Source organism: Peromyscus maniculatus, chromosome 7, assembly GCF_049852395.1.
Source record: "Peromyscus maniculatus bairdii isolate BWxNUB_F1_BW_parent chromosome 7, HU_Pman_BW_mat_3.1, whole genome shotgun sequence".
Classification (NCBI taxonomy): domain Eukaryota; kingdom Metazoa; phylum Chordata; class Mammalia; order Rodentia; family Cricetidae; genus Peromyscus; species Peromyscus maniculatus.
This window is the reverse complement of record NC_134858.1, coordinates 91382251-91409733: the sequence shown is the minus strand read 5'-3', so window position 1 is coordinate 91409733 and position 27483 is coordinate 91382251. Positions and strand designations below refer to the sequence as shown.

Sequence of the window (27483 nt, the reverse complement as noted above, 5' to 3'; positions counted from 1 at the left end):
CTCCCTTTGCTGAGGACCAGCAGGACTACAAAGTGGAGGACAGTGGCTGCTGGTGGACAATGGGAGCCCAGCCCAGGAGAAACCAGACAAGAGCAGGGTGCAAGGGGAGGCTGGGAGCAACTCCACGTGACACATGGCTGTGCAGAAAGGGGAACACAGGGTGGTCAGAAAGGCCTTAAACTCCTCCGTGACATACAAAACCGGTTTCTACAAAGATCCAAGCAGTTTGGTCCCAAACTGAGGCAAACACTTCAATGTTTATTCACATGCTTTGTTTTCTCTTAAGAATCAAAGTTGCCCAAATTAAATCTTTCTGCTAATATTACTACATATGCCTTAAAAAGAAAGAAAAAAAAAAGGAAAGAAAAAATATAAAGGATTTTTAAAAATCAGGACAGGAAAAGACTGAAAACCAAGTTCATCCTCTTAGCTCCAAATGAAATGAAATTAAGAAAACTTGGTTTCTAATAGGGAAAAAACAAAACAACAACAAAAACCCAAATCCAAGCACAAGCATCATTCTCCCTACCCCGCCCCCACCTCACACACCAACAACAAACAAGAAACGTCAGGAGCCCACTGTATTGTGGGTCACTCAAAACATGGGCCTGATCCTAGGCTGTGGCCAGTATCCTCTGTCCAGTGGGGCAACATCAGGGATGTGTGCTCTGCTGTCGTAGGGTTCTGTGTGGCTGGTGGGTTGTGGGGTGGGATTTGCAGGATCTTCTGGAGGCTCCCTGTTTAATGCCACCAGCCTCTCCCAGCGCCTTTCTCCCCTGGGCAAGGGCTCCATCGAGAGTGGCCCCTACTCAGCTGTGGGCTGTAAACTGTCCTTTGGCCCACTCTCACCATATGCAATTTCTCCTTCCTCCCCACTGAACTTGTCGTGGGACCACTTGGGGCTGGTACTGGATTTCCGGAACATGAATCGACCCCGACCCCGGGGGAAGGCTCCTCGGCCACTGCCACGGCTCACCCACTTGTCACTGCCTTCACCTTCCCGGTCATCATGCAAGCAATACTTCTTGCTTTTGGGTGTGTACTCTGGATCCCATTCCTCTTCCCGGTTTCTCTTTTGAAAATCATTGTTGCTGTTGTTGTTATTGTTACCAGAATAGTTTCCTCTGCCCCAATCTCTCCCTCTTGCTTGAAATTGAAAGGTTCCCCGAGCTCTGCCGCCTCTTTCATTTGGACCCACGAAGTCTTTGGTCCCCAGTCTGGATTTGTCAAAACCTGTGGTGCTCTCCTCCCTCTCCTCGGCTTCCTCGGGGTACTCTTCTGCTTTGTAGGAGTGAGACGACTGGGAAGAGGAAGAAGAGGACCTAGACCGGTCTCTTGCTCTGTGGTGTTTCTTCTGTTTCTTTGATCCTTTGTGAGTTTTCTCTGTTTTCTCAGTTGATCTTTCTCTTGAGTGGCTAGAGTCTCGGGAATCCACCGACTCTCTTGATTTACCTCGCTTAAGATCTCTCTCCTTATGTTTTTTTTTACGACGCTCAATATCAAGGCGAAGTTCAACAGGATCATCTTTGTATTTGCCTTCAGCCTTGTAGCCAGCTTCCCGGGGACTTTTCATTTCCTCGTGAGTCAAACCATGTTTTCTGAATGTACGAGGGGAAAAGTCTATCCTCCTGTGTATCTCTGGGCTTTTCTTATTTTTAGCTGCTTCTTGTTCATTTCCTCTTTTTAGGTATTTAGTAAAGCGTTCATGCAATGTCATTCCAGAGAATCCAAAGTGATGTTCTTTAACATGATGAACAAGTGTCACTATGTGCTGAGCAAACAGTTCTGAGGGGCTACACTGAGACTGAGCTGACTGTATGTGCTGAAAAATGGAACGAAATTCCTGTTCCTTTTTATTGCTATGGACTAGGTCACGACAAAGCTTTCTTTCCTGAGCCAATAAGCCACTAGGTCGTGCAAGGTCCTCATCAAAGGAGTCCATCCGGACATTGACCTGGGCCTCCCGAGTAATGGAAAAGGAAGACCTCCCAGAGGGAAAGTCTCCTTTGTTTCCCTGCTTGTCTCGGCTCTCAGAGGTCTTCCTCGGAGGAGGTGATGAATTTTTCTCCTGGACTGTATGCAGTCACTCAGAAATTCTTTTCTGGCACAAAGCCCCTGTGCCCACTTTCGCTCCTCTTGGCCCCTCCACGCTCCTCCTTTCTGGATCTCTCTGTGAAAGGTTCATCCTCCAGATCCTCTGCTTTCCTCTGCTTTTCCTTCCCGTATGCACCAGGCTCTCCCACTTGCCTGACTTCTCTTCCTCCTGGTTTTTGCTTGCACCGGCTATGATATTAGACATACATTTGGGCTCATCATCAAACTCAGGTTCCTTCCTTCCCTTACTTTTGTCCTTATCTTGCTCATCCATCTCCTCCTTGTGGAAGTCAGCCATCTTTTTCTCAAAATCATCACGGAGCTTATACCTTTTGGGTGACTGGCTGCCTTGGAAGGGCTTCTCAGATTTCATTTTTACATCAGCATCAGAGAAGCTCCCCTTCTCTTTCAGCTTCTCTTTATCAGTATTTGTTTGTTTCTGCTCCTTATCTTTCCCATTCTCTGTTTTCTGCTCTTCCAGATACCTTTTTGTGTATGCTGCTCCTCCTGAAGCAGCCCTCTTCTCTTTCTGAGAAGAACCATAGGCTGAGCCAGTGGCTGGAGGACTCTTACCCACTGGGCTCTTTTTAGATGGACTCAAAGACCCAGAGCCACGGTCAAACTGACCTTGGTGTGTTCCAGACTGAAGTCCAGCACCACCTGACATAGACGAGCCCATCTGGGATGTATTAGAAAGTGGAGGACTAGGTTTTGACACAGGGCTAGGGCGCGGTGACCTTCGCCTAACCACCACAGACTGGAGAGGGCTTTTGAGAGCTGGGCTTCTCTCCTGCGGGCTCAGATCAGAAACTGAGGCCCGTGATGTAGAACCAGTGCTATAGGTGGTGGCATCTGGCCATAGCTTTGAGCTCTCAGACCCTTTTATATCTTGAGAGGCACCTCCAGAAAATGTCTGCTCCTTGGCCTCATCTCCCTGGTTATCACCAGCTGCCTGAGATGGCCTGCTATCCTTGGAAGAGGACTTTTTCTCTTTTGTAGACTTGCGCTTAGACGATTCAACCCTGCTGTGGTTGGAGGATGACCGGGAGGATGAGGAGCGCCTTGACCTGTCAGAGGATGACTTATCAGAGTTCCTAGAATGGCTCCTGGACCATGGTGAAGGGGATCTTCTCTTTGGGGACCGGGATCGGGAACGGCCCCGACGAGGGCTGTATGCTTGCCGGTAGTCCTGCCAATTGGACCGATAGTTTCCATAGCCGCCTCGGTTATACTGGCCCCATGGATAAAAGCCTCTGTTTGGCCCACAGAAATAACAGGGCCTCAGGTACCCTCTGTTGTGGCCTCGGAAATCTCGATTCTGATACACTCAGGGGTGATTCCTTTCTCTGTTATGATCTGGAGAATATGATCTGGAATGAGACCTAGAACTCAGCCTGCGCTTCCTTGAACAAGAGACAGATCAGCTTCTGGACCGAGACTTGGAAAACGATCTAGACCGAGATCTGGATGCAGATCTTGAGCGAGATCGAGATCCAGACTTGGATTTGTTTGTTTTTGACATCTTGGAAGAGAGGGTCGCTGTTCAGTAACACCTTCTGGGAAATGTAGTCCTAGATTCACCTCTCCTGACTCACCGGACAGCCTCTTGAACTCTATTTCTACTTCTCTATTATACATCCTTGTTACACTGTCTTATTATGGCAGGTGTTATATAAAGAAAGATAAACTATTTCCCAAGTTTAAGGCAGTGGAGTCAACCTTCTCCTCACATTAGAATTACCATGATAACATTTTAGAGGAATGAATTTAGAGCCTAATCTCCAGTAACTCCCCTCATCCCCTTGGCCTCAGGTGGTATGATCTCACAAACAGGCTTAAATGTTACCTCTATGAACTGTTTAAAATCCACAGGAAAACTACGTACAGTTTGCAAATGTTTCAAGTATGATACTTGGGTTTAACAGACTTGTTTGTGGTGGATACTTATTTGAGTAGTAGTTCTGAGATTACTTATGGCACCTTTAGTTAAAAGGCTCAGAAAGAAGCAAAGGCCGAGTGAGTCCGGATGCTATGCCACTGTGCCAACACAGTGGAGGGAGTCTAGGGATCTGGCTGTCACCCTGCTTGGAAAGCAAGTTGGCCAGGAAAGCAAAGAACAGAGCAAAAAGTCAAGCCATGCCATTCATCACTCGGAGTTGGGGTTTGAATTTGGCAAAAATAATGCAAAGGAGGTGCCAGGTAGTATTTCATGATAGTTAAGGCACTACTACAGGTTTCCCAAAATATTTTCCCAACATGTTTTACAAAGGGAACAATTAAATGAGTTTGGATTAAAAAAGTCTTCCTGACCCCCCAGAAAAAAATGACATTTCTTACAAAACTCACTTTCATCCCCACATAACTTCCAATGAATGTCCCTGGTCTCTCACACAAACTCAGGGTCAGGCTGAATAGAACTTTGAGAAACACGAAATTAAGAGAGCAGCAGATTCCACCTCCCTGACTCATCTCCCTGAATTCCTTGGTGACCCTGCTCTTACCAGCCCAGAGTGCCTACTGTATTGCTTTTCTGGATTGAGTCAGGGTGTGGGTGTGGGGATTGTTGTCAGATAAAGAGCAAACCCTGTCCATGGTGATTATCATTGTCAGATACCTGGTCACCAGGTGGAAACTGTTCAAAGGGTCAAATGTTCCATGGTTTCCACAGGAACGCAAAGCTCCAACTATTTATATAAAACTACCATAACTAAAGAAGCTAATATAGGTGAAACCACAAGGACCTGTCAGTTAGAAGTGGCCTGGTGCCTCCAGGATGAGGGTGTGGGTTAGAGACAAGAAAGATGGGGTTACGGATCCATTGCTCCTTGAGCTCTGCAAGGTCATCAGACTCAGCTCTTCTATCCTGTTTAGCACCCTTGATGTTGGTATCCTGTATTCATAACATTGTTCTGTCTTCCACTTAACCTTTTCCACTCTCTGAAATGCTTTGTTTATGACTTGTTATGCTGTTTCCTCAATGGAGTATGTGATAATTGATGTAATGTGTCATCTCATTTTAGTATCTGGCAGTCTGCTCTATTCCTGGAGGTCCTAGGTATGACATCTACAGACAATAATCTTTCATCTACAAAGGACAAAGATCCATGGGTTTCTTTCTTTCTTTTATTTTGAAGATGTTTGCCTTTGTTCCCCAGGCTGACCTTGAACTCAAGCAATCCTCTGCCTCATCATTTCAAGTAATTAGACTATAGATGTGTGTCACTACACCTGGCTTAGGGTTATTATCCTCAATCTACAAAAAGAGGAGCTGGAGAAATCCAGAGAGCAATAGCTAAAAGCCATTTGATTCTAGGGGTTGTGATCTAAGCTACAAAGAGTACATTTCATGCTACATCATTTCCAGCTGTCAGGACTTGTGCAGTTCACAGAGTGAAAAAGATTGAAGGAACCAAGTATGGTGACATACTCCTGTAATACAAGTATGTAGGAGACACAGACAGGAGGATCATGAGTTTGAGGATAGTCTGGATTCCCAGTGAGTTCCTGGATAGCACATTCTGCATATCAAGACCCTGCCTAACACGATAACACAGCAGGAGTGAGCTAGTGCATTTCATTTGCTATCTGACATCAGTCATCATGAGCTACAATTGAATTGAAAATAGAGGTGAGGGCTGTGGAATTGGCTTAGTGTTTAAGAGCACTTGCTCTTCTTCCAGTGGACTTGGCTTTGATTCCTAGCATACACATGGCAACTAGAAATCTATAAATCCCACTTTCACGGGAGCCAATGCCCTCTTCAAGGCTCTATGGACACCAAGTATACACATGGTACACAGACATGCATGCAGGCAAAACACACATACACATAAAAAATGTAAAAATAGAGGTGTAAATCTTTTTTACATTTATTTGTCACTATATTCTGTAAGAATAGAATCAGAATGATATACCCAACACAAATATCTCTAGATAGTCGGCATTGAAGCCTGTACCCCGATACTGCAATGCCCTCTTAAGCTGGTTATTATCCAACCATTTCATCCTAGAACATAGGACTATGTGACACCACATTCTTTCTTTGACTCTAAAAGGTCCTACCCCCTATTCTTAAGAGACAGGCTTTAAACTAGTAGGGAATCATGTTAAGAATATCCTTCCTTTGTTGCTCTTGGAATGGGAATTTTGAACACCACAGATGGCAAAATCACTTTAGCCATTTTGATCAATTTTAGTTGAATAAGATAATGTATTGAAAGATATATTGAAAATATCATTTTATACGATGAAAAGAAAACTACAAAATTTCTCTACTTTACTAGGCAATAGAGAATCCCTTTCCAATTCCATCCAGACCCAGGAAATTCTGTCATGTTTAAACTCTTTTGAATTTAGGAATACACCTTGAAGAGTTTGAATTCAATAATCTGTCATTATGATATCTGAGTTATTGTTCTATCCTTTTCTTTCATTATGAATTTATAGTCATTTTTTGCCCACTAATAAAAGTTAGACATTGAAGGCATTTGTCTGCTCAATGTCACAGAAGATGGATCATTCTGGTCCTAGAAGTTCATATTTCATTCTCTTGTAGTTTTTCTTTGATGACAGTCAATGGAAGGTAGCCATGAAACTATCTATGGTAAGAAATGCTGATTAACTTGATTCTCAGTGATGGGGAGTTTTATTACTGAGTTTTTTTCTGTGAACTCTAATGTGTTTTCTATACAAATACTATGTGTTGTAAGTATCCAAGGATATTTCTGTGATGGGGGAAGGATAAAGATTGTTCAAGAACTGTGGGATTCTTTCAAGTGATTTCTTAAACAAAAACAACACAGGAACCATTTGTACCATAATCTTGTAATATGAAAACAAACAACAACAAAGACCAAACGAAGGACGCATGAGAATTAGCTATTTTATGTTACAGTGACAAAACACTGTACACAAATGTACTAAATGTACTAAACACAAATGCACTGAAAACAGGAGGGGAACAAAGATTGATTTTACCTGTGTCAGAAAGTTCTTTTTTTGTTTTTGTTTTTTGGTTTTTTGTTTTTGTTTTTTCCGAGACAGGGTTTCTCTGTATAGTTTTGGTGCCTATCCTGGATCTCGCTCTGTAGACCAGGCTGGCCTCAAACTCACAGAGATCCACCCGGCTCTGCTTCCTGAGTGCTGGGATTAAAGTCGTGTGCCACCACTGCCTGGCTCAGAAGGTTCTTGACAGAGTCCTTCACTATGTTGATTTTGAGACCATTGTGAGGAAGAATACCATGGTGTCAGGAGATTGTGGTCGAGACTACTTTTACCTCATAGTGACCGTATACACACACACACACACACACACACACACACACACACACACACACGAGAGAGAGAGAGAGAGAGAGAGAGAGAGAGAGAGAGAGAGAGAGAGAGAGACAGAGAGACAGAGACAGAGACAGAGACAGAGACAGAGACAGAGACAGACAGACAGAGACAGACAGAGAGAGAGACAGACAGAGAGAGACAGAGAGAGACAGAGACAGAGAGTCAGAGACAGAGAGAGACAGAGAGACAGAAAGAGACAGAGACAGAGACAGAGACAGAGAGAACAGAAAGAGAGACCCAAATCTGTTACAAATCTCTAAGGTACCAATTAAGGTGACATTTGAGATTAATAGTCACAAGTGCACCCTGAGTCAACTCAGCACCCAAACACATCATGGTATGAGAAAAGAGAGGTAACTATGTCCTGACCAGAGCAGTATTGAGTCGGCTTTAGCCATGGTTTGCTTTCTTCTAACTGTCCTTTCAACTTAGTCTTGTCCTTGGTAAGAACTCATACAGCCTGCACAGCTCCGTGAGTAAGCCTGGCATCAGAGCCAACTCAGGAAGAGCCTTAGAGAAGCCTTAGCACATGAAATGCCAGTAATTCACAACTCCTTCGTGTAGATTAACCATTACCAGTATGGGGAGTCTCAGACCTCTTCCTCCTATTCCTTATTCAGTTACATCCTATTCCACTGTATCTAAAATGCAGCAATACTTTCCAGTCCAGTATTTCCCTGCCCTTGACTCCTTTCTCCACTGTACTTGACTACTTCAATGTTCATCAGACCCCGTGTGATAATGATAATTGTCATACACATGGTCTCTGTAAAAGTTTTCACGGTTGGCTATCAGTTGTACTGTGTCGATTCTCTAGTTGTCTCTGCTTTGACATTCCTAATTCATTCTTTCTATCGACAGGGATCTCTCTTCCTTTTCTCTTCCAACTAATTTGTTGAATTGCTAATTTAGTCTATCAAACTTTTGGGTTTCTGAAAGGAGTGAGTGTGTGAGTGTGCACACCATGCATGTGTGTGTATGTGTATGTGTGTTTTTCGTATGATTTTCCGTTCCAGTTATAGAAATGCAATGAATTTTCAATCTGTAAGGCTATTAATCATAATTATCAGCTTAACATTTTTCTCTATATACAGTATTGTGTGCCTGTGTGCTTCCAGTTACATTCCGTGGGTGGCTCGGTCTTAGATTCTTTGTTTGCTTAATAATCTCCTAATCACTTCTCCCTTTATGAGTTTATTTCTTGAATATCAGAACTCAAGGACAAAGTGCTAACAGGAAGGCTTTATTGTATAGTGAGGCTATTCTGCAATTCATCCGAAGGCAGAATCTGTATGCTGTTTATAGAAGGTAGCTTGGCTTCCTTAGAGAGTAAGCCTTCACACCTTAACTTGGGAAACAGAACTTTGTGAGCTACTTGAAATCTGGCTGGTGAGATGTGGACTGAGAGGCACATGGATCAGCAAGGTCTCAGGGTTCCTAGCCCATAGCACTGCCATGGGGAAACTTCATAGTTTCCCATCCCTTATAAATGATGTTTTCCTTTTCCCAATCCTGTCAGCTGCCTCTGTCCACCATGAGTAGCTTCCCTAAAATGATGTCTGCCATAAAGTGGTCATTCATAATTGTTCTTAAACTATTATGAGTAGTTCAATGTAGAAAACATAGAGACCGTTAGTTAACGTAGAACTACTAGTATTTATGACTCTCTGTCCTTTAGGTTATAGATTTTTTAAGCAGAACTACATTCCCTGCTTCTTAAGGGTAGAATATATGGAGACTGGTAACGAAATAAAAAGTCGATGAACTTTCCCCTTAAAAGAGATATAAGATTAGAAATCAGATAACAAGAAATTGGAAAATGCTCATTTACAAAACTCCAAGTGTGAGTAATCAGAATGACAATCCCCTCAAGAGGTATAGCCTCTACTTTACCATATTGCAGAGTTAAACTCCTTTACTAAGACAGGGTGCACCAAGAATACTAGCTGAGGGAACCAAATCAAGTTACGGTGAGTGGCAAATCTAGTAAGACACTTACTGAAAAGGACAAATTCTATAGCAAACAAATGGAGGGAGCCACAGGCTGGGCTGGCTGTGTCATTTGAGAAAGGGAAGAATCAGACAGAAATCAAACAGTTTCGAAAGAACTCGTAAGTTCTCTGACATTCTTGCTGGACTCAAGATGTGTAAATCACTGGTAGACAGCCACAGAGATCAGCATTCAGTACAATCGAAGGCAAATGTTGAAGCTTCCTGAACTTTTATTGTACATCTTTAGCCTCCCCATCTCACACACACACACACACACACACACACACACACACACACACACACACACACACACACACAACACAGAGAGAGAGCGAGAGAGCGAGAAAGAGAGAGAGAGAGAGAGAGAGAGAGAGAGAGAGAGAGAGAGAGAGAGAGAGAGAGAGAGAAGGAAGGAAGGAGGGAGGGAGGGAGGGAGGGACACACACAAACACAGAGAGAGAGAGACAGAGACAGAGACAGACAGAGACAAAGATATTAATGTCCAGAGGAAAGTATTATGGATTCTGGTGACTGCCTGACCACTACTGTTAGGAAGATTATTTGATCTTTGAAGAAATTATTTTACATTTTGAACAATACTGATCATTGCACAGCCTTGAAACTAAAATCACTGTGCTAGGTACATTTACAACGGGTGCATTGCATGGCTGGCACTTTAGTAAGTCTGTTTGAAAAGGAACTTTAAAGTTGAAATTCTCTTTTAATATTTTACTAATGGAAGCTTTACTCAAGTATTTTTAACTTTTATGTTTGCAGGATGATTGCTCCAAATATAAAATAATTTCTACATTTCTATTCCCTATGCATCATTTTTCGCACTCAATTTACTTGTAGAAATCATGAATCTCCCAGGTAACAGCTACTTAAAGGGAGATGTAGGAAAGCAACAACCTTCTTATGGGAGCATTACATTGACTGTTAAAAATGGACACTTTCCTTCTTTTCCTGTGATTCACTGATTGTTTTTCTCCTTGGAAAAAAGCTGCGTCAAGGAGAGTCAAAAATTCTATCAGTGACTTCAATAGACCTCAGTTCTTGGCTATTGTTGAGTTTCACCAAAGAACAATCATAGTTGTTCAATCTGTACTAGGCTTAGGGAGCCCTTGGCATCTTCTTTGTGCTGGAATTTCCCACTCCAGCTGAAAGGCCTGTGAATTTCATTTGAAAGAGCTGAGTCTATTCTGACTTTTGCCTACTTCCACAAAGCATCGATATTATTGGAAATCATTCCCCATCTTCCTTATGCTTTTTAGGGGGTGATGTGATTAAGGAACTGTGTTTCAGAAGTGTTATTACAGTCTGACTTTTCAGTAATTAGCATTCTGTCCTCTGAATATCAAGAAGAACCATCGACTAATTTTATCGACATGACTTACATCCCTATTTAAGAACTACTTTTCTTTCTATCTTCCATTTCTTATTGCCCTGAGAATACTAGAAGTCTCATCCACCAGAAGATTTTGATAATTCAATATCCTTGAGAATTTTAACATCAACCACTTTTTTGAGTACTGAAAGTGATGGTAAAAACATAGTAGCTCACAGAATAGCTGATTATAAATAACAGGGATGGTGAGATCTAGAGCAAAGGTTCCAGTGGTGTTTATTATGACAGGAAGGGAAATGATACTTTTTACCTGTGTTCTTATTTCTGTGTTTTATTTATATTTTCATCAACACCTAAACATTGCAAAAAGCATGAGTTTATTCTTGCTTTCTGTCCTAGGATAGGTTTGTTGTATTTGTTTTGACGAGTGTGTGTGGATGCCGTGACGTTCTTGAAAAGTTATGAGATGTTACACTTTTGCCCTTTTGCATTAACTGTTTTAGTTTCTTTGATTTGATGAGTGATCAGGTAAAGATCAGACAAAACTTTTCTTACATGAATGCACCAGAAAAAGAATGCTTTTATTTTCATTTGCTGGGGAGGTGTGTGTGTGTGTGTGTGTGTGTGTGTGTGTGTGTGTGTGTGTGTGTGTGTGTGCATTCTCCTTAACATGCTGTGACTGTTTAGATCTCGGATAATGCTTTGGCAGAGCCTCAAAGACAGACAAAGATCAAAGTGCAGGGTGTTTCAGACCCCTCTAGGCTCCCGTGACAAATGTGCTCTTAAATGGTACCTCTACTCTTCCATGGATATACTGCAGCTCTTTAAGATCCTTAAAGTAGGGAGCTAGAGAGATAGCTCACAGTAACCACTTGGCAGCTCCCAACTGTCTGTAATTCCAGTTCCAGGGGACCCAACACCATGGCAAAACACCAATGTGCATTAAATTAAAAATAAAAAGGATCCTGAAAGTCGTTTTATTCCCCACATTTTTATTTAGTTTCTATGGCAGCTTTTGTTTACCTTAACTGATAGCGACTCCTTCAGAATCCAGTTATAAAAGATTAATGCTGATTGTTTGGGGCTAGTGCCCTGGGGATGGTACATTTTAACTGGGTGGGAGCAAGATGCTCTGAAGCAAATCAGACAACAGCAAACGTTGTAAATGGTTTTTCCCAAAGAGCTACCTAGCAGTTGTAAGAGTGACAGTTCCAGGACTGGAGCTTAGGATGCAAGTTCTCCCTGCATTGTCTTCTAGTCTGCTCTCCTCCACAGTTCCAGCAGCTGGGAGACTGTAGTTCGCAGCCCTCTAAAGGGGGTGGCCTAAGGAGTCAATTTAAGCCTAGTTCAAATACGTGCAACAACCCCCTTCTGCTCCAATTCAGTGACATAAACTTTTGGTGAATTTCCATAATCTGAATATTAAATTTATAGATGAAGCTAGAGCTTCAACAGCTCATATGGAGAACAGAGTTCTGGAGGTGCTGGAATTAAAACCAGAGGCCTACATATGCATGATGAAAGTTAACCTGAAAATGCAGTATATAGCACAATACTTTTACAAGCATATATTTGACTGAAAAAGCATCCTTCACCTCCCCCAGTCTTCTCCTCCCTCCAGCTCCTCTTAGCTGGAGGCAGCAAAAGGGGAAGGGAGAGGGAAAGGCCCCTTATTGGTTGTCCAACGTGGAGTGCTCAGATTCGGGATGATATGCACAGTAACAACAAAAATGGACTCAGCACTGTAAGTTTTAGTAAAATAAAAATAAAAATACATAAATAAATAAAAACTCAAGATTACGAAGAGTGTTGGAATATACAGTACAGGAAATGTGTCCAAAGGATAACGAAGGCAAACTTTGGAGACTGCTAATCTTGGTCTACAAGCAAATTCTACACCAGCAGAGCTTTGAAGACTGAAGAAGATATTTACAATGCTTCACTTATGGACTAGGTCAGAAATTATTATAACAGAGACATCATGGAAAGGCTGGATTTTTCAGGAAACATTTAAATCTCTGAACCTCACTTCCGCAAATTTTTTCTTCTCAACACCACATCATGTATCTTTATCTAGTTTACACTGAACTACACAATTTCTCGTATCTCGCTGACACTGAACTAAAAGCTTGTAGAGCTCTTACTACAGGCAAGGCTAATTAAAATTAATTTGAAACTTACAGGCTATTAAGATTTCTTAAAAATCTGATTTGAAGACTTGAACAAAAGAATCTTATGAAAGAAAAATTACTTTCTATAAATCTTCTGAGATAGATGTAAATTAAACAGGGAGCCATTTGGAATTCACGCTGTGTCACTTGCACAATGACAAATGTTTTTTACCAGTGGCATAATAAGCCTTGTCCAACAGGAATAAGAGAAAGAGTTTTTGAGAGAATAAAAGGTCTGAAAAACACGGCTAGACCCAAGAGCTGTTACTTCTTTTAATTTTCCACCTCATTAACATCTCAGATGGGGATAGCTGAACGTGCAGAATTTATGCCCCTTTATTATTAAATACTTCCCTATAAGCTACAGTTTTGTCCTCAGGGTATATGTCTGAATGTATGCGAGTGTCTGCAAAGTGTTTTATAGTCGTCCACATAGCTCACTGGAGCCACAATAAAAATAATAAAACTATTATTGTAGGATGATTTACCAAACACAGAATTCAAGAAATTAGCTGTGAGGTTCTCATTATTTACAATTAAAAACATCTAAAGCCATTGGTATTTCCTATTTTGAAATGCACACTATTGAATTTGCCATCACATACTGAAAAGAAAGAAAAGAGAACCAAGGACCAGGACTTATTATTCAAGGTCTCACAGCATGTTAGAGACCACGGGAAGTCCTTTCAGTTTTCTGATTCTTAAATTTCTTTCAGGGTTGGAAATATTGTTTCCAAGCTTGTGAGTTTTCTCTCTGTTTCTGTTACTCAACTCCTTGTTTTATCTCAGGTTTTCAAACTCTAGTATTTTGTAATAATCTGTATTTTATACTTCACTGAGTTGAATGTGACTTCCTGGAGAGCCAGCGTCTCAACCTATTTATCATTTTGTCACATGCATTAATGAATCCTCAGGTCATTTCCAGGCTTAACTGTACATGAAAAATGTATTTTATCATCTTTAATGATTTACACACATATCCTATACCTTTATAAGGATTAACCAAATTAACATATGCATTAATATGATGAATAAGCCAGAATGTCCTTCAAAATTATGAGATGATATCTAAGCTTTGATCTTATTTGTCAATGTCTGCAAAATTACCTCCTTTAACAGGAAATTCTTGTGCTCAAGTCTCTTAGTTGATTTTTCTCTTTGAAGTGTTAGTCAATCATACATACTTAAATTTCAGTCATCAGAAATGAATCACTTAATATTTAATCAGAAGTTTAGGCTGCTAACATACATATCAGTTGACAATTTCCAACATAGTGCATTAAGCTGGCTCAGCCATTCAAGGCTCCAACTCACAACCAGAGAGAACACTGCTGAAGTCAGATGTTTGACTTTATATGCTGAAGCTTGATTACTTTTCCTTCTGTTTACCACAAATACATTTACGAAAATCAGCGATCTTCCTATGTCTCTTGCTACATCAGGACCATTACTTTGACTTGCTTCAGTGATAAAAATGATATCATTCAAAGTGAATCCTGATCTCTATTGGTTTGTGATTAGCATGAGGCCAGCCTGAGGTTTCAGAGCTTAAAGTGAATACCTGGAGCATCTCTGCTGGAGGAGCAAGCAATGATGGTTCGGTGAGGCATCAATGGAAACACACATGTGGTAGAAAGCCCAAAAGGACTAGTAAACCTATTTTCAGACGAGTCCTGCCATGTGGGCTGTCAGAACAGCAGCAGACAGGGATATCTGCATGGAGGCCAACCCAGAGTGGGTGCTAGATGATAGACTAGGATATGCAGGGTATCAGTTTAAGCTGTAGACCGGTGATTCTCACCTTCCTCAGAATGACCATCTTAAGTGAGAAAAGCATCCTTGTGAAAAAAGAAGGTGAGATGCTTCTTTGGGTATAGGAAGTGAGCAAATGAGTCAGTGGTGATGAGCAATCAGAACCATCTTTTTTTTTAATCAAAAAAGTGAGGTGTGGCCTGGCCGTGGTGGCTCATGCCTTTAATCCCAGCACTCGGGAGGGAGAGGCAGGCAGATCTTTGTGAGTTCAAGGCCAGCCTGGGCTACAGAGTGAGTTCCAAAAAAGGCCCCAAAGCTATGCAGAGAAACCCTGTCTCAAAAAAGCAAAAGAAAAAAATGGGAGTTATAGATTCTGAAACAAGTAAATTAACATGATATCAGTTATGTTATACTAGAATTGGAAGGATGTAAGCAAATTCATCATTACTGAAGGGTAAATATAAAAATTAAATGTAATGTACACATACTTATGTATAAAAATAAACATACACGGTTATATTATGCTTTCTTTTTTATTTTTATTAAGAATTTCTATTCGTTTTTACATATCAACCATGGATTCCCCTGTCTTCCCTCCTCCCACCCCCCAGGCTTACTCCTCAACCCACCCCCTCTTCCCACCTCCTTCAAGGCAAAGTCTCCCCTGGGGAGTCAGCATCGCCTGGTTCATTCAGTTGAGGTAGGTCCAAGCTCCTTCTTCCTGCACCAAGGCTGAGCAAAGTGTTTTAGCATAGTCCCTATGTTCCAAAAAGCCAGCTAATGCACTAAAGACTGGTCCTGGTCTCACTGCTTGGGGGCCCCCTAAACAGTTCAAGCTAAACAAGTTTCTCACTTATCCAGAGGGCCTGGTCTAGTTCCATCGGGGCTCTTCAGCTATTGGTCCACAGTTCATATGTTTCCACTAGTTTGGCTAGTTGTCTCAGTACTTTTTCCAATCATGATCTTGATATCTTTTGTTTTCTTTTAACTACCTGTCCATCTTACTTTCTTTGTCTATGTTTTCCAACTCTTACTGTTCTTGTAGCTTTATGGTTTTAAGTTTCACTTTAGGCCTTCAATACACCTTACTTTGGGAACACAGTGTAAAATAAGGGTACATTTAATTCATTTATATGTAGACATTCAATTTCCTCATTGTTATATATCAAAGAAATATCCTGCATTTTCAACAATGTGAGTAGTCCTAGAGGACATTCATTACACTAAATTCGTACATTAGACACAGGGTCAAGAACCTAAGAGTCCAGTTATATTTGAAACTTCCATAATCAAAGAATAGAAGAACATATACTGAAGTCAGTGGGAAGAGAATGCAAAGGGATTGTTCTGGTTTGTCTCAATGCCCTCTGAATGCTCTTGTGTCAAAAGCTTTATTGCTAGCTGATGAACTTTTAGAAAGACATTGGATCATGAGGGCTTTCAGGCAATTAGTGATTACTTAACAGATGGAATTCAATGGCATGCTTGGTGATGGGGGAAAGGTGGGGTCTGGTAGGAAGCAGCAGTTCACCAAGAGGATACATTTGAAGGGTTTAATTTTCCTAGCCCTTTCCTGGTCCCTTCACTTCTTGAGAACTATGAGAAGAGCTCTGCTTTCCCAAGCTTTCCACCATGATGAGGGATCTTTCCTTGGCCCTCCAGCAAGGGAACCAGACAACCATGGAGTGAAAGCCTTGAAGCTCTGAGGCAAATAAATCTTTCTTAATTTAGATTGATTTTCTCAGGCATTTTGACACAGTGATAAAAGTGGACTAGCAGAAGTATTAAGCAAAGGGTAAAACAAATTATAGTTGTGTAAGGTTTATAAGAATAGAAACCTGTACAGCTAGTGTCTATCATTAACAAACACCAGATTTTCTAATAAAAATGTTGCCCAGCAGGTTGGTGTTAATTTAAGTGTTCTTACCACAAATTAAATAATTATGATAAAGAGAATTTTGGAGAAGATGGGTATCATTGTATTTTGTGACAAAAATTGTGGTGATGGATTCACAGTTGTGTATCTCCAAACTCATTGAGCTACATACTTCAAGTAAATAAAGACTTTCATTTGTCAGCTTCAGCTAATAACTTTTTAACACTAAAAGCAAACCCTCACAGCCTCCTTTGCTTATATCATCCATCACCACCATCCCAGACCTACTCCAGCCATGCAACCTGTGCACTAGCTCAGATCAATGAGTTACAAAGAGCCATGACCCACATGTGCCATACCCACATACCAGGCCTTGTTTGGACCAAGCAGTATTCATATCAGCCCACTCTCATGATTGACCCAGACCACTGCACAACCATATTACTATGCCTAACTTGAGCCATGCCTCACGTACATCAGAACACTCTGGTAAGTGACCTCAGTATCATCTCTCCTGCATGATCCCCATGTTCTCAGGATTAGCTCTTCACATGTATCATGTATACCAATCCAGGCTAGTGTGTGCCCCAGCTCTCAGCCTATCCAAGACATTCTCATAGTCCTAGCTCTTCTTGGGTATCATAGCTTGCATACTAGCCCAGGCAGCCCCAGTCAGAACTCACATTTTCAAGAATTCTTTGTTATCACTGAGTTGGAATCCCCCTCATCCCTTTAATCACAACTCAAAACTGAGTATCTTAATGACTGACCTACAAATTCTTTATTACTGATCTGACATCAGCAAGCTTGGGCAACAACAAAAGCAAACAAAGGACCACTTTACAAAGGCAGCCTAGAACCTCACTTTAGACATACAACCAATGAAAGAAGTCTACATGCTCATATCATTAAATGCAGAAATACATTGATATGAAAGACAGTATGTACCCACTTAAACAAGCTAGAAATATTCTCCAATGAGAATTACCTAGATGAACTCCAGGACACACAACTAAAATAAGTCAGTCAAAACATTATCTATGAATTCAAGAAGATCAAAGAAGACACACGTATCTCAATGAACTTAAAAGGAATATGAATGAGCTACCGGGTGAAGCCCAAGAAAATACAAATATATGGCTGAATGAAATGATGAATCAATCTGGAACTGACTTGCAATTCAGGATTTGAAAACTGTGTCCAATAAAGTAATATAAATACTGAAAAAAATATAATAATTCAAATAAAAAAATCTACCATTACAATGAATCAAGCAGAAGACAAAAATATTAGAATTTGAGATAAAATATTGGAATTGGATCACTCAGCCAAAGAAAATGACAAACTTAACACACACACACACACACACACACACACACACACACAAACATAAAGACTAGTGCACACACATATGGCATGCATGAATGCCTGTACATCATGAAAAAGAAAAATCTGCAAATTATAGGTATTCTTCAAAGAGACTCTCAGGTCAATGGCATAGACCAGATCTTCAACATGATAACAGTGGGAAACTTCTCCAGATTAAGGAAAGGCATGCCCACACAGACACAAGAAGAACAGAGAATACCAAACCACAGGTTTACAGGACTAGAAAAGAAACTCCCACATAAAGGGCTCCATTTTATTTGTGTGTGTGTATCTTTTTTTCTTATTGGTTCTACTATTTATTTTAATTTTCATTTTTTAAATTCTGTTTTAAAAAGAGAGAGCGAGAACATAAAGTTGGGTGGATTGGGAGGTGGAGGGGTTCTGGGAGGAGTTGGGGGAGGGAAATGATATAATCAAAATATATTGTATGATAAAACAAAAATAAATTATTTAGAAAAGAAACTCCCAATGATAATTGTTGTCAAAACACTAAATACCCCAAACAAAGAGAGAGCACTGGCCCCTGCAAGAGAAATATCATAAGTCACATATAAGGGAAAGGTACTCATAATAGCAACTGACCTTTCAATAGAAAATTTAAAAGCCAGAAGAACCTGAGCAGTATATTTCAAGTGCTAATGGGGCATGGACATCAATACACATGAATTTATCCAGCAAAATTATGTTATAGTTGAAAGAGAAAGAAAAACTTCACTTGGCTGTGGATCTCTGCATCTCTTTCTATCAGTTACTAGATGAATGCTCCATGATGACAATTAGGGTAGCCAGCAATGGGGAGAGGGGTAGATTGGAGGTGGGGGGGAAGGGAATAGGAGGAGAGAAAGGAGGGAAAACTGTGGTCACTATGTAAAATAAATGAAAAGATTTAATTATTTAAAAAATGAAAAAAATATAGTTCATATTTAACAAATAAAAAAAACTTAATAAATAAGCCTTATAGAGAAAACCTGTAATACTTGAAATAAACAGAAGTTCAAGGAAAAAAAGAAAAACTTTGCATAAGATACATGCTAGAAGAATCCATTTCCATGAAACCAGTCCTTCAGAGAATACTGGAGGCAAGATTTCAGTCTGAAGAAAGAACTAAGTCAACAAAAGAGGCTACAGAAAGAAAGCCAATAAAGCCACAGCTATAGAAACACAAAATAGGACACAGACAGAAAAAAAAAAAAAAACCAAACTGACAAAAAGAAAAAGAAGCAATAAAGTGGCAGCAATCAATATACACCTGTCAATAATAACTTCAAATATTAATGGTGTCAACCACCCAATCAAAAGACATGGGCTAGCTGAATTGATTAAGAAAATAATACCCTTTTTTTTTTTATCTCCAAGAAACTCATCGCACATTCAAATATAGGCATCTCCTCAGAGTGAACAAATGGAAAGAATATTCCAAGAACATGATCAGGAAACAAGCAGGTGTTACTCTCCTAATATCTGACAAAATAGACTTCAAAGCAAAACTAATCAGAGCAGATAAAGAACATTATTATGACGTAGGCAACAATTAACTAAGAAGACATTAAAGTCCTGATGAACCTAATTTCATAAAACTCTACTGGGCTTCAAGTTACTGATTAATCACACTCACTAACAGTAGATAATTTCAATACTCTGTTTTCTCCAATAGACAGATCATCTGATAAACTATCAGTGTAGAAATATCATACTTAAATGCCATCATACATCAAATAAACCTTACAGATATCAACAGAATATTCTATCCAAACACAAAAGAATATGCATTCTAATTAGCAACCCACAGAAAATTCTTTATTGAATAGATTGTATTCCAAGACACAAAATGAATCTCATATATATACTTAAATAATTCTGCACATCCTATCAAATCACAATGTAATAAACCCTTAAGTCAACATCAAACGAGTCTCTAAGAATTTTACATGAGCTCAGATTAAACATTACTGAATGACAAATGGACCAAGGAACAAATAAATAAATAAATAATAAACAAATAAATTCCTAGAATTAAAATGAAACAACTCACAAAATCCTTTGAGACACATTAAAAGCTGTCCTAAGCAGGAAATTTTTAGCTCTAAATACCTAAATCAAAAAATCAGAAAGGACATAAATAAATGCCTTAAAGATGAAATTCAAGAATTTTGGGGGGTGGGGTGGGGAATGTACAAACCAAACCCAAATCCAGTAGATGGGAAGCCATCATAAAGATCAGAGCAGGAATTTGTGGATTAGAAGCAAAGAATACAATAAAATCATCAACATATCTAAGAGCTGTTTCTCTTAAAGGTAAAAAAGATTGACCCTCATGCCAATTAACTAAAGAAAGAGGAGAGCCAAATCAAGAGAATCAGAAGTGAGTAGGGGAACATTGATCATACACCTAAGAATTCAGAACATTATAAGGAAATATTTAAAAACCTCTAGTCCATTAAGTAAGAAAACTTGAAAGAAATGGGTGAACTTCTAGATCCACCTGAACCACCAAAACTAAATAATGATGAGATAATAAACCTACAGCAAATAAGGAAGTTGAAGCAGTAATAATAAAATAACAAAATAAAAAAACCTTCCAAACGAGAAAAAAAAATTCCTCAGGCACAAATAGATTCACAGTACAATTCTATAAGACTTAAAAAAAAACCTACACACAATAATTCTTAATATATAAAAACAAAACAGAAAGCAAACCTAAACTTCTATGAGTCCAGTATCACTCTAACTAAAATATGCAAAGCACAACAAAAAAGAAAACTATAGGTCAATATCCCTGATGAACAAAGGTGCAAAATTCTCATAAAATACAAAGAATGGTGACTATAGGAATATATTAAAAAATTTCACCCACCACAATCAAGTTGGGTTTTTACCAGAGATGCCAAGATGATTCAATACATATGAGTCAATAAATTTAATAACTCATGCAAATAACTTTTAAAAAATCATATGATCATTTCAGTAGCTACTTAAAAAAAAATACCCCTTTTCTTCCTTCAATGCCCTGTCAACCATTGGCCATTTCTGTCTCCATATGTTTTTTGTTTCATTTTCTTGATATTTATTTAGAACATAAGGATTTCATAAATGAATTCATCACTCTGCTATTCATCCTATCTCAAGTATTACTGTTGAATGTCATTTGCTGGGTAGCCATCATAAAATTTTACCTCCTAGATAATTTTGATCTTCCTCTTGCATTATGTATTTAGTCAGTCTATCTTGTTGTACACACTTGCTTTTCTGCAATCTTTCAGTAAATTTATTATAATTCAAACTTAAAAATCAAAATCCATGTCATTTCTTAATATTGTACCCCACCGAAGTTTAGACTTTTATTTCCCCCTCCTTCTTGTTCCCTAATGCCCAACACCATTTATGTCATTTTCAATATTTATTTGCAGTACAAATGTTCTTGAATGTGTACTATGTGTCAGACCTTTTTATAGTAATTAAGAATATGTTGCTATGCAGAAAGACTTTCCTGTGCCCGGAGCTGGAATTCTGTCCCTGTCCTGGCCATGAAATTTCAAGTTTTCAACATTTAATGCTTTACCTCACTTATTTACATCTTTATACTGGCTCAGCTCTTGCTTCTAAAGATTTGCCCAAGCAAATTGTCCTGAAGTCACGACCTCTCTCTGCAGAGCTTCTCTTTATCTCATTACTTCTGAGTTGCTTCTGGGCACATCTAATTGCTTGTATTTATATTCCTGTTTAAGATTGTTTGTGTTTCTTTAACCACACCCTTCAACTTGATATATGACATTGTGGTGGTTTGGCAGAAAATGGCCCCCATAGGGAGTGGCACTATTAGGAAGTGTGGCTTCATTCGAGTAGATATGAGCTTGTTGGAAGAATTGTGTCATTATGGCAGTGAGCCATTTTCTAGGCTCAAGCTATGCATGGCATGGAATAGACAGTTGCCTCTGCTGCCTGGGGATCAAGATGTGGAACTCTCAACTCCTCTAGCACCTTATCTATTTGCATGACACCATGTCCCACCATGATAATAATGACTAAAATTCTGAAACTGTAAGCTAGCCCAAGTTAAATGTTTTCCTTTAGAAGAGTTGCCATGGTCATGGCGTCTTTCTTTTCACAGCAATAGAAACCCTAACTAAGAATGAAATCCTCCTGGTTTTGCTCAATGAATAGCTTTCAAATCTCTTTCAGATACAATAACAGTCTTAATGTGGACTTAACACTATTATTTCGAGTTGAATCCATTGTCCAAACTCTCTTACGTCCATTGATTATAACTGATGTTAATATTAAGCTTCCTAAACATGAGGTGACCCTGCTTTGGTAAATATGTCACTGAAAGGTGATTTATAGATAAAAATTGTCCAAATTAATACTGGCTATGAGGATAAGGTTTAGTTACAGCAAAACCAAATCCTGTTTGACTTGTAAGTTGGAGAAAGAGGCAATGTGTCTGAATTGTTACTCTTAAGATGAATCTGGAAAGATGAAGAGCAGCTGGTTTTCCACACATACCTGAAGCAGCATGCTTTGAAGTCAGAGAAACAGGATGAACCAAGTCGAGAGATACAGAACATAGCATGTGAAGCAGACGGAGAAAGGCAGTCTTACTTAAGGTATGTGAAAGCATGTGAAAACAGAGAAAAGGAAGTTTGAAAAACAGTCTCACAGGTCATACTGAGTGTTTGTTTTGCTAGTAAAAACTTCACCATTTTCCCGATGTGCACTGTGTCCTCAGGTCACTAGGGATCATTATTGTTTCTCTGGAAAATTCTAACTTAGGATGAAAATAGAAGCCTTCTTGTGATTACCTATGAGAATTTTCCTGACTCCATCAAGAGAAGCGAATGACTATCCATTGTCTTGTTTTTCCATGTAACATGCGTGCATAACTTCACTCCAGTACAGCTTTTTCACCAGCTTTGCCAAAGACTTGCAGAGACCTGAAAAGGGTCTATCTATCATCTATCTATCTATCTATCTATCTATCTATCTATCTATCTATCTATCTATCTATCTATCTATCTATTAATTTATCTGTTCCTATATATCTATAGATATAAACATATATAAACATATTATTCATTCCTCTAAAATTTCATACATATATTTCCTATATTGTGATCATTTTCCCCCTCCTTGTCCACTTCAGTTCTTCTCAGGAGCCCCCACCACATCACTCCCTCATAGTTCATGTAGATTCTTCTTCTTATTATTATTAATTTACTTGCTGAAAAAATAGTACTGCCCATATATGCATGGGGTCATCCACTGTAGCAAACCAATCTACCAGTGTTCCATGTGCTGAGAATAAATGACTGTGAGTGTTCAGCCATAGATGGAACATCTGTACCAAACTTCTCTTAGGGATGTACCAAACATCTCAGAGGAGGCAGAAAGAATGTGAGAGCTGGAGGATGGGAGGGGTGCTGTTATATGCTGTCCTCTGGACATGACTAGCTACTTCATGCATGAACCCGTAGCAGCTGTGGTTACCTGTACAAGATCAGACAGCTTAAAAATCCCAGCATGGAAGGAGGAGAGGATCTTGAGCTGGCTAGGAAGCTATAGTAGATGGCTTCTGGAGAGGGACACTTGCTTTTCTCCAAAGAACATTGACTTTTGCAATGACAATTGGCTAATTTGTACCTCCCTAGTATCTGCTGAATTGGTAGTGGTTTGTATTCAGTAAATTATAGACACATTCCCTTCTCCATTTTCCTGATGTTCTATTCTAACTTTGTGACAGAATGCTTTAATGTAAGAAATAATCTGTCAAATGCAAACTTAAATATTGTCACAAGCTGGTGACAAGTTGAAATTCTTTAAACTTGGGTGAAGAAGGAGGATGCAGTGGTGCTCGTAAAATATCAAAGAAGTAAATACTACTCTTAATACTCACTATTTTAAGTAGTTCTTTGCTTTTTCTCTTTTATGGAGGACAGAGAAAGGAGAGGGAAGTGGATATAAATAAAACATTAGGGCTTTACTTTATCATTGAGTTTAATGATAATGGTTTAATTCTTGTTTATTTCTTCTTGCATTTGAAGTGTAGATGCTTAAAGTGTTTCCCCAGAGAGAGATGTTCACAATCCAGAGCATCAAGCTAACTGGTTGCACATGACTGCAATATTTTTAGCCTATTTAATCTGACATCTTTCCAACATGTTCAGACTGAAGCTTTACTTTACTTTTTTTTGCTACAGATTTTCCAGTGCCCTCCTTTTGCATCTGAATAATAGAATAATCTAGATATTTTCAGAATGATTACAATCACTAAGTTAATCATCCATAGTGGACACTGTGAAATATTACTATTTCTGAGAAAGAGTAAACCATTCCATTTCCCTCTCAATATTATTCTAATATTTAAAATTATAAGTTGCTTGAAGAATATTCTGTCAATAATAAATTGTTGACATGATTGGGTTTTAAATTAAAAATCCAGGTTTTTATTCCTCTATTTTCAGATATAGGCTTTTCACACTTTTTCATGATTTGCTGTCATGAAGTGTTATTTAATTTGATGCAACATGCAATGCTTGCTTGAGTTATTAGATTTCAGTAGGGGTGTTTAACTATTTAATCCATTTTATAAGGGACAATTTATAGCCCATACTGAGAAACTAGATAGGCAACTCTGTCTAGTTGCAAATGTGCAAAGATAGGAATGTCTGTCTCCTTGCTGACAGAGGCCACTGCCTCTGTCTTCACAAAAGAAATGCAGTTAATTTGTCAGCAAACCACTACTTGATTGCTCTGATCAGTACCACATGCCATACATACTTTGTTGCTTTTCTATTACAAAACAAGGGTTTGGCTTTCTCTGGGGTGGGGTCAAGATATGATGACCATTTTGGAGATTGGGGAAGCATCATTATCTAAACACTCACTGTCTTTCCACATCAGCAGCGCCCTCATGTGTAATCATATTAGTCTAACATAAGACCTTAAGGTGAAGTTTGCTGACATAAATGGACTCTCCCAAAGACAACAAACTACTAACAGATACCACAGTAAAAGTAGAAGTTCTTACTGGATTTGCCCCTAGGAAAGCCTGTCTCAGCTGTGTTTTTAATCTGGGGGTTCATGCTTGACAATAGAACAGTGTCCTTTAAAGCCATAGACATTAATGGAATGATTTTTTCTTACTTACTGAGTAATAACTAGAAAATGTAATTTCAGTTTCTGCCAATTTCTGGAATCAATTTTTCTTGGGAGTGGGGTAAGTTGGTAGCCAGCAAGTGATCCTCCTGATTCTGAGCCTCCACCCCTACAACACTGGGGTTCCAAGGCTTTGAAACATCAGATCCAGCTTGTTATTTGAGTGCTCAGGATTTGAATTAAAGTCTTTGTGCTTGTACAGCAATCCTTCTTCTCCAGCTTTGGGATGAATATGTTTTATTCTAACTAGACAAAAGTATGTTTCTAGGATATTATGATTTGGGGTTTACTTATCCTTGGAAGTAACAAGTAAGGTTCATATATGGGCTGTCCTTAGTGTAGCTTGGTGCTGTTGCAACCTGTTGGGGGGATATTTGATTACACTGTGAACCCTGAGTTAGCATCTGCATTAATTAAATAAAATTAACCCTGTGTCAGGAGGATGAGTTAGTAACTAGTTGACAGAACGTAATCATAGAGCATCAGAGGACATCTGGAAGAGATGGAAAGATGTACTGGGAGAAGCAAGGAGGAATTTTGAGTGGATCATTTTTTGCTTTGTTTTGCAGAGTGGAAGGAGCAAAAAGAGAGTTTTTGGGGAGATGCCAGCAAGGAGAGAAGGCTAGCCAGTTGCTACTGAACCTTGCTGAGCTAGTGAGTCTTCACTCGAGCCTTTGAATTTCAAGTCTTATTTATAAATAGAATGATAGAGTTAGTTAAAGCTACCTTTACTGGAAACACCAGAGCTAGTGCCTGTTGGAAGAGAATTCTGGCCAGGCTGTGGCCTGAGCAGCCAGGCCACTGCCAGAAAAGCAAGCCAGTAACTGCTGAGTCACAATTGTTGTCTAAAATAGCAATCGACTAAGGCACTGCCACTGTGATGAAGATAGAGCAACAGGAACCACTCAGTTCAGCTGTGTGGCTTCCCAGGCTTGACACTTCTGTTTCTTCACCTTGAGTGCTATGTTTCCACAGGCAGGTCACTCACAATGTAAAAGAGATTTTGAGGAAGAAAAGTAAAAAGCAGTAATAATGCTATTGGATAGGCTATCCAAGAAAGTCAGAATAGTAATTAAAAAATGAACTGACATAGGCATTATCAGAAAGTATGCATTGTTTTCTCATCAGAGACTCATTACACACTTTGATGTATGCACTTCAGTGCTCAAATTTATCAAAAGGCTAAATGGTAAACATTTATAAGAGCTTTAACACTCTCATGGAAAAACAAGTCAAAAGCGAAATGAGTACTAATTATTCGACACTTCTTGCATGAAGGGTTTTTTTTAATAGGTTCATTAGGAGCTGTCTGGAGCAGGTTGAGATAGCTATTAATCTACAGGACTAGAAGGTCCTAATGGGGGAAGAGAAAAGGTAACAGCAACAGAATAAATGGAACTTCAATTTGGGAGTTTTCAAAAGGTATTTTAAAAACATATTAGTCCATCTAAGTTGTTTATTATTCTCACTGTCTTACAGATATCCAAAATTAACACTTTCCACGAGTGTCAGAAAAAATTTCCAAAATACTGAATCATGAGGCGCAAGTTTAAAAAGTACATCTCATAGTAATCCTTCTTATCAGTTAGGAGATCAGAAGTATACCTTTCAAAATGAGAATCATAAAGTCATAAAATTGGGCTCTAAGGCTGACTACATAGTTTCTACATTTATACATATCATGAAGGAAATAGTTGTTAAGAACTTTAATTCAATAAATTAGTGACTATAGAGGTTTTCTTTATTATCCTTTATTACTTGAATTTAAATAATGAAACCCCAGTATGATGGCAGATTGGTTAGTTACCCATTATCAATATATAACTGTTTTATTGAAATAATGTATTTTAAGTAAAATTTCAACATACAGAAGATGGCTGAAAAAATTAAATTTTGTGCTTTGCAGAAGTCTAGTATTTCCTTCATTGAAAGAACAGATTCTGTTCTTTGAATATCAAGAATATAAATATAAGGTAATTGAGTATTTCAACACTTGGTAATTGGCAAAAGTTACAAATATTAGCTGGACAAAATGAGCACTTATAACCACTACAAATTCAAGGCCAACCTGGACTATATAGCAAGATTCTGTCTCAAAAGATAAAATAAAATGAAGGCACACTGACTTAAAGCCCTATTAATAGCTGAGAATTTCATGTGTGAGTGTTGTATTTAGATCATTCCCTCTTCCTTCTCCTAACTCTAATTCCTCTCATGTTTCTATCACTCCTTCTCAAATCATTACATATACATATAATGGACACACACACACACACACACACACACACACACACACACACAAAAGCATGTGTGTACATGTATTACTAAAGGGGACTTTCCCTTGAGGAAAACTGTGTCTCCCTCTCCCAGTA

General features: G+C 39.1%; 1 pseudogene; it reads right to left on the bottom strand.

Moving 5' to 3' along the window:
- Positions 1–516: 516 nt before the first annotated feature.
- LOC102917286 (thyroid hormone receptor-associated protein 3 pseudogene) lies at positions 517–3643 on the bottom strand (annotated as a pseudogene).
- Between the last annotated feature and the right edge of the window lie 23840 nt (positions 3644–27483).